Genomic DNA, 13,380 nt, shown 5'->3' on the forward strand with positions numbered 1-13,380 from the left:
ATAGTTTATATCTTAAAAAAACACAAAAAATCTGTTCTTATCAGTTTAATATCTGATACGTCCCCCATCGTATCAGATATTATATATCACATATATAATGGATCACATATTAAATGGATTTTTGGAACAGGGAGCTGGATCAGGAGCTTGCTCCGTCCTCTCCACACATCGGCCCGGTATTGCAGCGCCTCCAGGAACGGTGCACTACCTTCTCTCAGCGGTAAAAAGACAGACGTAGCAAGCAAGTCTCTCTCTCCCCCTCTCTCCCCTGTGTCTGTCTTCATTCCCGTCCTCCCTCTGCGCAGTTTCCCACGGCTGGACTTTCTCGGCAAGCAGGCCGGCCCTCTTTTCGGCTCCCCTCCAAAAAGCGTTTTCCCTCCAAAAAACGTAGGTTTTTCATCTTTTTTCCAGGGAGGCAGGTCCGTCTGTTTGTGTCCGTCCTTGCAGGCAGGCCCCTTTCAAAAGCCGGGCGATTTTCCCTCCAAAAAACTTTTTTTTCCTGCAGGCAGGCGTGTGCGTGTGCGTGTGCGTCCCTCCCGAGAGAGAGCTGCCCCTTGCCTCTACCCACAGGTGCTGACAGTCAGCTTTTGCTTGCAGCTGCCTCGGCACAGCTGCTGCTGGTCGGAGGGGTCTAAGCTAAGGAGGCTGGCCGGCTGGCACCCCCCGTGGCTTCGGTCGTTGTCGGGCCGTTGACAGAAGATCAAAGAGCAGGGCCCCCGCCCAGTCCGGCGGCAGACCTCTGGCTGCAGGGAGGCCGGCAGCTGCGCGGGTCCCGGGCTCCAGAGGAGTCGGCCTGTGCCACTGTGCGCCAGCGGAACGCCCGCGCCTTGGTCCGCGCCTTTAGGGGCATCGCTTCTCGGCCTTTTGGCTAAGATCAAGTGTGTGGCATGACCGCAGCTTGGTCTTAGCCTTAAGTAAGAGTAAGCAGCGACGGACGGAGAGGAGAGAGGAGAGAGTCGGCGGCAGATTTTTTTCACAACTTACCAGAAGGAGCGGCGGAGCGAGGAGGACGGAGGGATGGAGCCGGCTCCTGAAGGTGCTTTTGCTACGGCAGGGAGGACCCTGGCCGGAGAAGACATCAGAAGACCTGGAAGAGGACCTGAGAAGGAAGAAGGGAGAAGTTATGCGGCAGCTGCGGCTTCGGCTAGAAGTACAACGTGAAGACCATTAGAGGGCGCTAGCAGCAGAGAAGGTCAGTTAAGGCACACGATCCAGTTTGTGCAGAAAGAAGTCGGTGAAAGGGCTTTGAGAGACGGGAATTTTTGGTGACGATATAGTCCGATATAAGCTAATAGCTTAGCTGTTTGTTTGCAAGATTTTCTGGGAAAGATACCTATGACCTGTTTCTGTCGGGCAGAGCGGTCTGCCAGAGAGTGTGGGAAATGGCCAAAGCTAAAAGGAACGAGAAGCCCCTATGCAACTACATTGTTGAACCATTGTTTGTAAGGGAAAATAGGCCTTTAGTTGTCCACATGTTTAACCCTTACGTGCCTGAAGAGGACATTGAGGTGTTTTTGAGAAGATTTGTGGACATTACAGCTAAAGGTACAAAAATAATTGATAGAAATGGATATTGGACGGGGAAGATTAGATATTTTGTCCGCTTGAGGACTGTCAGCATGCAAGAGGATGGTTTTCTGCATCCCCCTGCGATGTTTTTTATTGGGGTTAACAGGGGATACCTCAACTACCCGGGACAGCTGCTAACATGCAGGAGATGCGGAGGGGAAGGACATTTCGCAGCAAATTGCAGGGAGCTGGTCTGCAAACGTTGCAGCAAAGCAGGACACCTGGGCGCAGACTGCAAGATGGCAAGGACCTGGAACCTGTATGGGGAGGAAGGCCATTTGTATAAGGACTGCCCCCTCTTCAGCAAACTATGGGGGAAAAGGAGGGGGGAAATGGAATGGTCTAGTGGGACAGCAAAGAGGAAATTGGAAGGAGGGGGAGAGCAGTGAGGAGGACTCAACCCCCGAGGTAGTAGCCGAGACAGTCCCTCAAACTAGTGTTGAGCCTGATAAACAGGGAGAGGGAGATTTGGGTCATAGTAAGCGGCCCTGTGGAGCCGTAGTGGTTGTAGCTGCTGTGACAGAGGAATTTCTGTCAGATCAGAAAATAAATGAAGAGGGGCAGATTGACCTATCCTCTTGCCCTAGACTGTCAAACTTAATACAGGAGGGGGTTACCTTTGAATTGGAAGGTAGAAATCTGGTTAAAAAAGCTACAGCTGCACAACAGATCCTTTTTGAAATACTTAAGGATAGGGAAGGCCAAAAGGCGGGGGATGCAGCCAATAGAGACCGCCAAGGACGGTATGATGACTTACGTCGTAGAGTGCGGCAGTCAGGGAGCCTCCAGCGCTTTCCTGAAGCACTCCACATGGTATAGGGAGGGGGTGAGATAACCCCAAGGGATTTGAAAGAATTAAAGATATCTTGAGACAATTTAGTGGTGTCAAACCAACTTTTGACCACAGTGGAAGGGAAGGAGGACATGGTAAGGTGTGGGTACAAACTCCAGACCTATATTAAGGAGGGAGAAGGGAAACTCCAGAGAGCTTGGACTCAATTCTAACTGAATGACAAGCAGCTTCTCGACTTTTAATGTGCGAGGGCTGCAGGACAAGATCAAGAGAGTTGCGGTTTTTGAGGCTATTAAGGATTTGAGGTCGAGTGTGTGCTTTCTGCAGGAGGTGCACATTAAAGATGAGAAGGATGTGGAGGAGCTGACCGCCTTGTGGGACCGTGGCCCCTCAAGGTGGAGTATTGGGAATGTGCATTCCTCCAGAGTAGGGATCCTTTTTCGGAATCCCCAAATAGTGTGTGGAAAGGTGAGAGGGAGTGTGCCGGGAAGACTGATGTGTGTTGACGCTAGAATGAATGGGGTCGATTTTAGATTTTTGTGCATGTATGCACCTGCGGCGATAAGAGAAAGGAGAGATTTCCTAGCTCATCTGGGCACATTGTGTGTCACTAACAGGGTAGTAGTGATCGTAGACTTTAATGTAGATATTGACAATGAGAAAGATGGGGATGCAAGAATGGTCAGAGATATGCTGAAGATGTACAACCTAAAAGACTGCCATAAAGAGGGTAATCCGCACCGAGGGGGATACACATGGAGCAACATCAGAGGTGTATGTAAAAGGCTTGATTACATCTTTTGTGGGCGCGAGTGGATTTTTTAGAACACAATGAGACATACTTTTTTAACAAGATCAGGAGAAGGCAAGAGAAAAGGGTTTTACATTCAATTTTAGCTGCCAACGGGACGGGATGCTCAGGGAAACAACTAGTTTTTATGAGGACCTTTTCTCTGAAGATGTGTGAGAGGAGAGCTGCAGAAGCAGTCCTTCAGACCCTACAGGCAACCCTGACAGAGGAAGAAAGGAACGACTTGGGAAAACCCTTCGAGCTGCCAGAATTAGAGGCAGCGATGAAATCTTTAAAAAAAAGGGAAAGTACCAGGGGTGGACGGGATCCCTGTGGCGTTTTATAGAACCTTTTGGCAGATTTTAGGACCCTTTCTCTTGGAGCTGATGGGGGAGATTTTTAGCAAAAAGTGCATGGGGCAATCAATGAGGGAGGATATTTGAACTTTGGTTTTTAAAAAAGGGGATCGTACCCAGCTAAAAAATTGGAGACCCCTAACTTTGCTCTCCGTTGACTATAAAATTATAGCCAAGCTGCTTGTCCACAGACTCTCGCGTGTGATGGCCAATATACTGTAATAGGTAGAGACCAGACCTGCGGAGTCAAAGGAAGATCAGGAAGGTGGACACTGCAACTATTGAGAGATGTCATTGCATGGGCTGAACAGAGAAAGGTACGCTTAATGCTAGTTAATCTAGATTTAGAAAAAGCTTTTGATAGAGTGTCCCGTGACTTATTGTGGTTGGTGTTGGAGAGGATGGGTTTTGGCCCAACCGTGATTGGCTGGCTCAAGACCTTATATAGTGAGGTAGGCAGTAAGGCTGTCATAAATGGCTGGCTGGGAGATCTAGTGAATCAGAAGGCGGGGGTGAGACAGGGTTGGTCTCTCTCCCCTTTGTTGTTTGCAGTTTACATGGAGCCCTTCGCGTCAGCTATTCGAGGTGACAAGAGGGTAGATGGTTTGATACTGCCAGGCAGTGGAGGAGAGAGGGTTAAACTAACAATGTATGCAGATGATGTGACCCTCGTAGTAGACTCGACATTTGGTCTGAATGCTGCCCTGGAAATTTTTAAAACTTTTGCGAGGGCATCTGGTGCTGTTCTTAATACAGGAAAAAGCTCAGTCAAAGCTTTTGGCCCCTGGTATGTGTCACAACAATGGGTTGGTGATTTTAAACTGTGCACAGGACCTTTTAAAATCCTGGGAGTTGATTTTTTGCAGAGGGGCTCAGGACATCATAATTGGAACTCCAGGATAGAGAAGGCTAGGAGGAAGGTGGGACTGTGGACCAAGTTGAAATTGACTTTGGATGGTAAAATCTTAGTATTAAAAGTAGATATACTACCGCTTTTTGTCTACCTGGTGTATGTGTACCCCTTGCCGCCAATGTATAGACGGCTACTGGTTGGTGAAGTCTTTCGTTTTGTATGGGGTGGCAGGTACGAATATATTAAGCACATAGATATGGTCCGGCAAATAGAACAGGGGGGTAGGGAAGTTCTGGACTTTCCGTTAAAGCTGGATTGTATCTATGTTTCCAACCTGTGCTTAGCATTAGGGACCCCTACAGTTTGCACAGTACATGACAGCTTTCACAACATGGTCCAACATAGTGCCGCATGGGAGTAACTTACCCTGGTATTATAGGTGTTAGTGGGGCCAGCAGGGGGCGCTCACCCTGCGGTCCATGTGGGTCCTAATGCCCCAGTATATTGACGGGGACACTATACTGTAAACAGGCGCTGTCCTTCGGATGAGACGTAAAACCGAGGTCCTGACTCTCTGTGGTCATTAAAAATCCCAGGGCGTTTCTCGAAAAGAGTAGGAGTGTAACCCCGGCGTCCAATTGTCCCAAACTTCCCATTGGCCCTCACCAATCATGGCCTCCTAATAATCCCCATCTATGAATTGGCTACATTACTCTGCTCTCCTCCCCACTGATAGCTGATGTGTGGTGAGCGTTCTGGCGCACTATGGCTGCCGTCGCATCATCCAGGTGGATGCTGCACATTGGTGGTGGTTGAGGTAACCCCATTACCTGTAAAGCGCTTTGAGTGGAATGTCCAGAAAAGCGTTATATAAGTGTAAGCAATTATTATAGTAGACATGCCAAACTCTGGATGGCGAAGTACTGGGACAGACAGGACAACAATAGTATTGAGCCACAGACTACTATACCAACACCAGATAGAGGCAATTAAACCCCCTCCTGAGGAGAAAAGGAAAGCAGTCGTGTGGGCCAGGACCACAAATTTATCGATCTTAACTGGAAGATTGTATGGGGAAGACTGCCAGTGAGGGAGGTATACATGTTAAGGTATACATGCCTATACATGTCCGCGGGAAGATTGTAAGGACACAGAGACAATAAGACATGTTTTCATGGACTGTGGTTTTACACAAAAGGTTTGGAAAAGATGTCAATGTTTTCTCGATTTATTAGATGAGTCCTTCCGAGTTACGGGATCTGTCGTGATGTATGGAATTAAAGGGGACGTCAGAGCTGGGAGTGTTTTATTTTGTGGTGTGGCTTTTGATAAGCCTCATTAAATCAGAAGTGTGGGAGGCAAGGGAAGTTTTAATAAAAAAAGGGAAAGTCAGATTGCATGGTATGTATCAAAAGGTGCTTTATGAAATTAAATGGCGTATACAGAGAGATGTACAAAGATGGGGATACCATGCTGCTCGGGAAAGGTGGAAGGGCGTGGTTTTGCTTTAACATTTCTCATGGGTTCCTTGTGTTGATTTTGATGTCCTTAATGATGTATACGGATGGCTCTTTTGGTTTTCTTATGTTTAATTGACCCCTGGTTTTCTATTTTTGCAAAAAAAAAACTGTTCTTATCAGTCAGTTAATATCTGATATGTCCCCCATCGGGGGACCACATATAAAACAGATTTTTGGAACAGGGAGCTGGATCAGGAGCTTGCTCCATCCTCTCCACGCATCGGCCCGGTATTGCAGCGCCTCCGGGAACGGTGCACTACCTTCTCTCAGTCGTGAAATGACAGACATAGCAAGCAAGTGAGGACTTAGAGTATTTAATGGTAAAATGCGAACCCTTCTACCTACCTAGGGAATTCAAATCGGTCGTTATTACCGCTGTATACATACCTCCTAACGCTAATGCTAAGGAAGCAGTCAAAACGCTATCCAAAGCTATTAGTAAACAAGAATCAGCACACCTTGATGGTGTTTTTATTATTGCAGGCGATTTTAATCAGGGAAATCTGAAATCACTTCTGCCTAGCTACAACCAACATGTTGACTGCCCCACCAGGGGAAACAACACACTTGACCTTGTTTATACTAATGTACCCGGTGCTTACAAAGCAGTACCTCACCCCCCTCTTGGACAATCTGACCACATCTCCCTGTTCCTACTCCCAGCCTACAGCCTACTTCTCAAATGCACCAAGGCTCCAGTTATAACTGTAAAAACATAGACCAAAGAGGCAGAATCAATGCTTCAGGACTGTTTTGAGTGCACAGACTGGAGTGTGTTCAAAGATGCAGCCTCCCATGGATCCCACACTGATATTGACATGTACAGTGCCTTGCGAAAGTATTCGGCCCCCTTGAACTTTTCAACCTTTTGCCACATTTCAGGCTTCAAACATAAAGATATAAATTTTTTATTTTATGTGAAGAATCACCAACAAGTGGGACACAATTGTGAAGTGGAACGAAATCTATTGGATTTTTGAAACTTTTTTAACTAATAAAAAAATGAAAAGTGGGGCGTGCAAAATTATTCGGCCCCCTTGCGTTAATACTTTGTAGAGCCACCTTTTGCTGCGATTACAGCTGCAAGTCGCTTGGGGTATGTCTCTATCAGTTTTGCACATCGAGAGACTGAAATTCTTGCCCATTCTTCCTTGCAAAACAGCTCGAGCTCAGTGAGGTTGGATGGAGAGCGTTTGTGAACAGCAGTATTCAGCTCTTTCCACAGATTCTTGATTGGATTCAGGTCTGGACTTTGACTTGGCCATTCAAACACCTGGATACGTTTATTTGTGAACCATTCCTTTGTAGATTTTGCTGTATGTTTGGGATCATTGTCTTGTTGGAAGATAAATCTCCGTCCCAGTTTCAGGTCTTTTGCAGACTCCAACAGGTTTTCATCCAGAATGGTCCTGTATTTGGCTGCATCCATCTTCCCCTCAATTTTAACCATCTTCCCTGTCCCTGCTGAAGAAAAGCAGGCCCAAACCATGATGCTGCCACCACCATGTTTGACAGTGGGGATGGTGTGTTGAGGGTGATGAGCTGTGTTGCTTTTACGCCAAACATATCGTTTTGCATTGTGGACAAAAAGTTCGATTTTGGTTTCATCTGACCAGAGCACCTTCTTCCACATGTTTGGGGTGTCTCCCAGGTGGCTTGTGGCAAACTTTAGACGAGACTTTTTATGGATATCTTTGAGAAATGGCTTTCTTCTTGCCACTCTTCCATAAAGGCCAGATTTGTGCAGTGTAAGACTGATTGTTGTCTTATGGACAGACTCTCCCACCTCAGCTGTAGTTCTCTGCAGTTCATCCAGAGTGATCATGGGCCTCTTGGCTGCATCTCTGATCAGTCTTCTCCTTGTCTGAGCTGAAAGTTTAGAGGGACGGCCAGGTCTTGGTAGATTTGCAGTGGTCTGATACTCCTTCCATTTCAAGATGATCGCTTGCACAGTGCTCCTTGGGATGTTTGAAGCTTGGGAAATCTTTTTGTATCCAAATCCGGCTTTAAACTTCTCCACAACAGTATTACGGACCTGCCTGGTGTGTTCCTTGGTCTTCATGATGCTCTCTGCGCTTTCAACAGAACCTTGAGACTATCACAGAGCAGGTGCATTTATACAGAGACTTGATTACACACAGGTGGATTCTATTTATCACCATCAGTCATTTAGGACAACATTGGATCATTCAGAGATCCTCGCTGAACTTCTGGAGTGAGTTTGCTGCACTGAAAGTAAAGGGGCCGAATAATTTTGCACGCCCCACTTTTCATTTTTTTATTAGTTAAAAAAGTTTCAAAAATCCAATAGATTTCGTTCCACTTCACAATTGTGTCCCACTTGTTGGTGATTCTTCACATAAAATAAAAAATTTATATCTTTATGTTTGAAGCCTGAAATGTGGCAAAAGGTTGAAAAGTTCAAGGGGGCCGAATACTTTCGCAAGGCACTGTATGCATCAGCAGTCACTAGCTACATCAGCAAATGTGCTGATGTGGTGAGCGTTAAAAAGATACGCAAACTCCTGAATCAAAAACCTTAGACGAACACTGAGAACTCCCCTACCACCCCACCCCCCACACTATCCAAGCAAGATGAGTGGAAATCGCTAAGTAGAGTGAACACACATAAAGCTGCTGGACCTGATGGTATCCCTGGCCTGGTACTTAGAACATGTGCCCGGCAGATAGCTGATGTCTGTACCGACATCTTCAACCTGTCCTCGGCCCAGGCCACTGTACCTAGCTGCTTCAAGATGACCACCATCGTGCCAGTACCGAAAAAAATCAGCCCCCACATGCCTAAACGACTACCGCCCTATTGCACTCACCCCCATCATAATGAAGTGCTTTGAAAAACTACTTATTCCACACATTAAAGCCAGCATTCCAAAAACACTGGATCCTCTCCAGTTTGCCTATCGCACAAACCGCTCCACAGAGGATGCAATCTCCATAGCTTTACACACCACACTAACCCACCTGGATAAAAGGAACACCTATACAAGAATGCTGTTCATTGACTTTAGCTCAGCATTTAACACCATCATACCCATAAAACTTTCTACCAAACTCAGGGCTCTAGGTTTAGATACAACCCTCTACAGCTGGATCCTAGACTTCCTCCCCAGCAGACCCCAGACTGTTCAGATTGGCAACCTCACCTCCAACACGCTCACCCTTAACACCGGTGCCCCTCAAGGCTGTGTGCTCAGCCCACTGCTTTACTCCCTGTTCACCCATGACTGTACTGCCAAGTTCAGCACAAACACCATCAAGTATGCTGACGATACCACAGTTGTAGGCCTGATCACTGACAATGATGAGACTGCCTACAGGGAGGAGATAAAACAACTTGCAGACTGGTGCCGAACCAACAAACTATGTCTCAACATCAGCAAAACCAAAGAGCTGATTGTTGACTTCAGAAGACAAGGAAAAGTTCACTCCCCCATCTACATAGAAGGGTCTGCGGTGGAGATGGTGAATAACTTCAAACTCCTAGGTGTTCACATCTCTAAGGACCTTACATGGACACTGAACACCTCCAGTCTCATCAAGAAGGCACAACAGCAGTTGTACTTCCTGAGAAGGCTGAAGAAAATACACCTACATCCACAGATCCTCACCAACTTCTACAGATGTACGGTGGAGAGCATATTGACCAGCTGCATCACAGTCTGGTTCGGCAGCTGCACTGCATCCGACCATAAGGCACTACAGCGGGTGGTCAAAACTGCCCAACACATCATCGGCAGTGCCTTACCATCCATCCAGGAAATATACAAAACCAGGAGTCTGAAAAAAGCCACCAAAATTATGTGACCCCACTCACCCCAGTCATAACTTGTTTGTTCCCCTACCATCTGGCAGAAGGTTCTGGTCACTCCAGTCGCACACAACTAGACTCCAAAATAGCTTCTTCCCCAGAGCTGTCAAGTTGGTGATGCCCCCACTCCCTCCCACCATATTATGATCTCTCCTAAAATCTTCCTGTACCCACAATGACTGTACTCCTACACCACTGCACACACGTAAGCCGAAATTGTACTGTCCCCTCAATAGCCCAGTAAAACTGTACCGGTCCTAATAATATTTATTTATTAATTAACCATACTATTTTTGCACTGTTCCAAGAATTACCTTGCACTGTTTTTGTCCTGTTATATTTTCTGTTTGCAGAATTATGCACAGTTTTGACTACATGTTACTTATGTAATGTTATTACATGTTACTGTTATTGCTATTGTGTTACTGTCTATTGTCTTATCTTCTGTCATATTTATATACTGCACCTGAGTGACTAATGAGAAACTTTTCATTATAGTATGCACCTGTGTAAGTTTAATGACAAAGTTGAATTGAGGTGGACTGGAGCTCCTTCTTCTCCGGTCTCATCTCTCATCCGTCCGTCTCTCTTCCCCTCTCTCCCCTGTCTCCGTCTCTGTTCCCGTCCTCCCTCTGCGTGCTTTCCCACGTCTGGACTTTCTCGGCAAGCAGGCCAGCCCACTTTTCGGCTCCCGTGCGTTTTCCCTCCAAAAACCGTAGGTTTTTCATCTTTTTTCCAGGTGTGTCCGTCCTTGCAGGCCCCTTTCGACAGCCGGGCATTTTCCCTCCAAAAAACTTAATACATACACCCTTTTCTTTTTTTTCGGCAGGCAGGCAGGCCGACGTGCGGGTGTTCTGCTGGCGCACAGTGGAGCAGGCCGACTCCTCTGGAGCCCGGGTCCCGCGCAGCTGCCGGCCGCAGGCAGGCAGGCGTGTGCGTGTGTGTCCAACCCGAGAGAGAGCTGCCCCTTGCCTCTGCCCACAGGTGCTGACGGTCCAGTTTTGCTTGCAGCTGGCTCGGCACAGCTGCTGCTGGTGGGAGGGGCCTAAGCTTAGTAGGCTGGCCGGCTGGCGGCCCCCGCGGCTGCGGTCGTTGTCGGGCCGTTGACAGAAGATCAAAGAGCAGGGCCCCCGCCCGGGACTGGCAGGAAGGCAGGCAGGCAGGCAAGAGAGAGGGGGAGCAGAGTCCGGCGGCAGGCCTCTGGCTGCAGGGGGGCCGGCAGCTGCGCGGGACCCGGGCTCCAGAGGAGTCGGTCCACACCTTTAGGGGCATTGCTTCTCGGCCTTTTGGCTAAGATCAGGTGTGCGGCTTGACTGCGGCCTGGTTTTTGTCAGGAGAAAGAGAGGAGGGATCGCTTTTTCGGGGCTTCCTGCAAATTTTTCTGGCATGGCAGACGTTTCCAGACATTTTTTTGCTGCTGTGATGGAGAGAAGACCTACTTCCGGAGAAGGACGAGTGAGGCACGCTGTGCTTTATTTTGTGGATTGGTGGAGAGAAAACGGAGCTTTGTTCCAGGGACGAGTTCAAGCACGTGGTGCTGTACAATTGAAGCCTGAAGACATCTACTGCCTCCAGGACTTCCCGGGTAAAAAAAAACTTTTGATCTTTCTTTGTTTTCAGAAGAAGTTTGTGCGAGGGTTTGGGCTACTGTTAGCGCTAAGCGGAGTGAAAAGCCCTTTGTGGACTATATCACGGAACCTTTGTTTGCTTGGGAGCTAAGGACTTTGACTGTGGCTATATTTAACCCTTATGTTCCCGAAGAGGAAATTGTTTGCTTTTTGAAGAGGTTTGTGGACATACAGGGATTGGGAATGAAAGAATTAGACAGAAAGAAGATATGGACAGGAAAGAGGAAGTACAGGGTTCGCCTTCGCCCTGATGCGAAAGCCCCTGACGGTTTGCTGAACCCCCCAGCATCCATTGTCATAGGCCCAAATAGGGGCTATTTGTTTTATTATGGTCAGCCAGCAGTGTGCAGATGCTGCAGGAAAGCAGGCCACAACGCAGTGGACTGCCATGAACTGGTTTGCAGGAACTGTGAAGGAGTGGGACATGCTATGGCTGACTGCACAGAAAAAAAACAAGTGCAACCTCTGTGGGGGTGGGGGGCACACCTTTAAAGACTGCGACAAGAGGCGCAAGAGCTTTGCAGGGGTTGTGCACAGTACACGGGATGTAGGATCTGTTTCAGGTGTCCGTGAGGAAGGACATCAAGAAGAAGCAGGAGACGAGCCGGACCACATGGATATGGCTGACAGCAGTGGAGCCAGCAGAGAGGGAGCCCAGAGGGATGATGTCCAAGAGGGGTCTCCGATCCCTAGCCATACTGAAGAAGGCCAGAAAGGAGAGGAGAAGAAGGCAGAGACGGGACTGAGTCTCATGGAGCAGGTGTTTGGCAACATAAATTGGGCAGATGCTATGGAGGAGACAGAGGCGGAGTCAATCCGATTGAAACATAAGGGGAAGAGGAAGCATGTGGATCTGGAGGAAGGTATGAGCAAAAAAGCAGGGAAAAACACTGAAGAATTGGGGTTAGGGCCGGTAAAGAGTGTTTTAGCACACACCGAGTTAGAAGGGAAAGATCTCATAATTGAGACACAATCTGCGTGTCTACTACAGCTTCACCTCTGGGTGAAATATCCCTGCAGAGACAAGAGGAGGAGGTTAGTCAGCCTGGTGAGGTGACGGAGGAACAGTTCTGGTTTGATACCGGTATTTCTTCTAAGTTTATAAAACTTTGTAAATGGAACAAAAAGGACACAAAGGTTGAATGGCTTGCGTACTTTGACAGGTGCATTTTTGAACGGAAAGGAATTCAGTTAAAACCGGTGGTGACTTGGGATGTGCTGTCTGCATTCAGAATGTACGCAAGGGATAGTAGAGATGTGCAGAGGATGAAGTATCAGATTGAAGACCTCACAAGGGTATGGGTGCAGGACATAGAGAAAGATGAATCAACCTACGAACAAAGAAAAAGTAGGAAAAAAGAAATGTTAAGAGTGAAATTGAGTGCCCCCAGAGAATTTTTGAGTTTATGTAAACTAGTTAGTGAAGCGGTGGTTTTCCCCCATGATACAGGGGGCATTGTGAAAATGCTAGAAGAGTGTAAAGATGTTAAGAACACCGGATTTCACTGTATGTTTTTTGCAGGAGGTCCATCTGAAAAATGACAGATGTGGCGGATTTTACAAAAGAGTGGGATAGGGGAGCTTCCAGATGGAGTGTGGGTGGGGTGCATTCCTCTGGCGTCGGGATCCTTTTTGGATCCCACGACATTGTGGTGGGGCAGAGCGAAATTGTTGTGCCTGGAAGACTGATGGGTGTGGATGTGATGGTGAGTGAGTGTAGTTTGTATGTGTGTATGCCCCGGCAGTGGCTTCTCAGCGCCACACCTTTTATGTAAACTTTGCACCCTTTTGTTTGACAAATAGGAGGATTATTATGGGAGGAGATTTTAACATTGATTTTAAAGACAAGGACAACCCAGATGTCAGGAGCGTCCACAACCTGTTTGTGCAGTGTGGGTTGTTGGATAGTGCGTTAAGAGCTACAGTGGGAAAAGCAGGACCTACGTGGTGGAATGCAACAGGGGTGTTAAAAAGACTAGACTGTTTTTACTTCCAGGGATTTGGGGATAGGGAGAGTGCTAACAACACCTTTCTGGCACTCT

General features: G+C 47.5%; 1 non-coding gene and 1 pseudogene across 1 annotated transcript; both read left to right on the forward strand.

The window, feature by feature from the left end:
• On the forward strand, positions 1 to 210 carry LOC148647724 (U2 spliceosomal RNA; annotated as a pseudogene).
• A 5,746-nt stretch (positions 211 to 5,956) lies between these two features.
• LOC148647725 (U2 spliceosomal RNA) lies at positions 5,957 to 6,143 on the forward strand. The gene has a single exon (XR_015927160.1). It is a non-coding gene; the product is annotated as a U2 spliceosomal RNA (small nuclear RNA).
• Positions 6,144 to 13,380: the final 7,237 nt, after the last annotated feature.

The sequence above is a fragment of the Lepisosteus platostomus genome, chromosome 15, assembly GCF_059453375.1.
Source record: "Lepisosteus platostomus isolate fLepPlt1 chromosome 15, fLepPlt1.hap1, whole genome shotgun sequence".
NCBI lineage: Eukaryota > Metazoa > Chordata > Actinopteri > Semionotiformes > Lepisosteidae > Lepisosteus > Lepisosteus platostomus.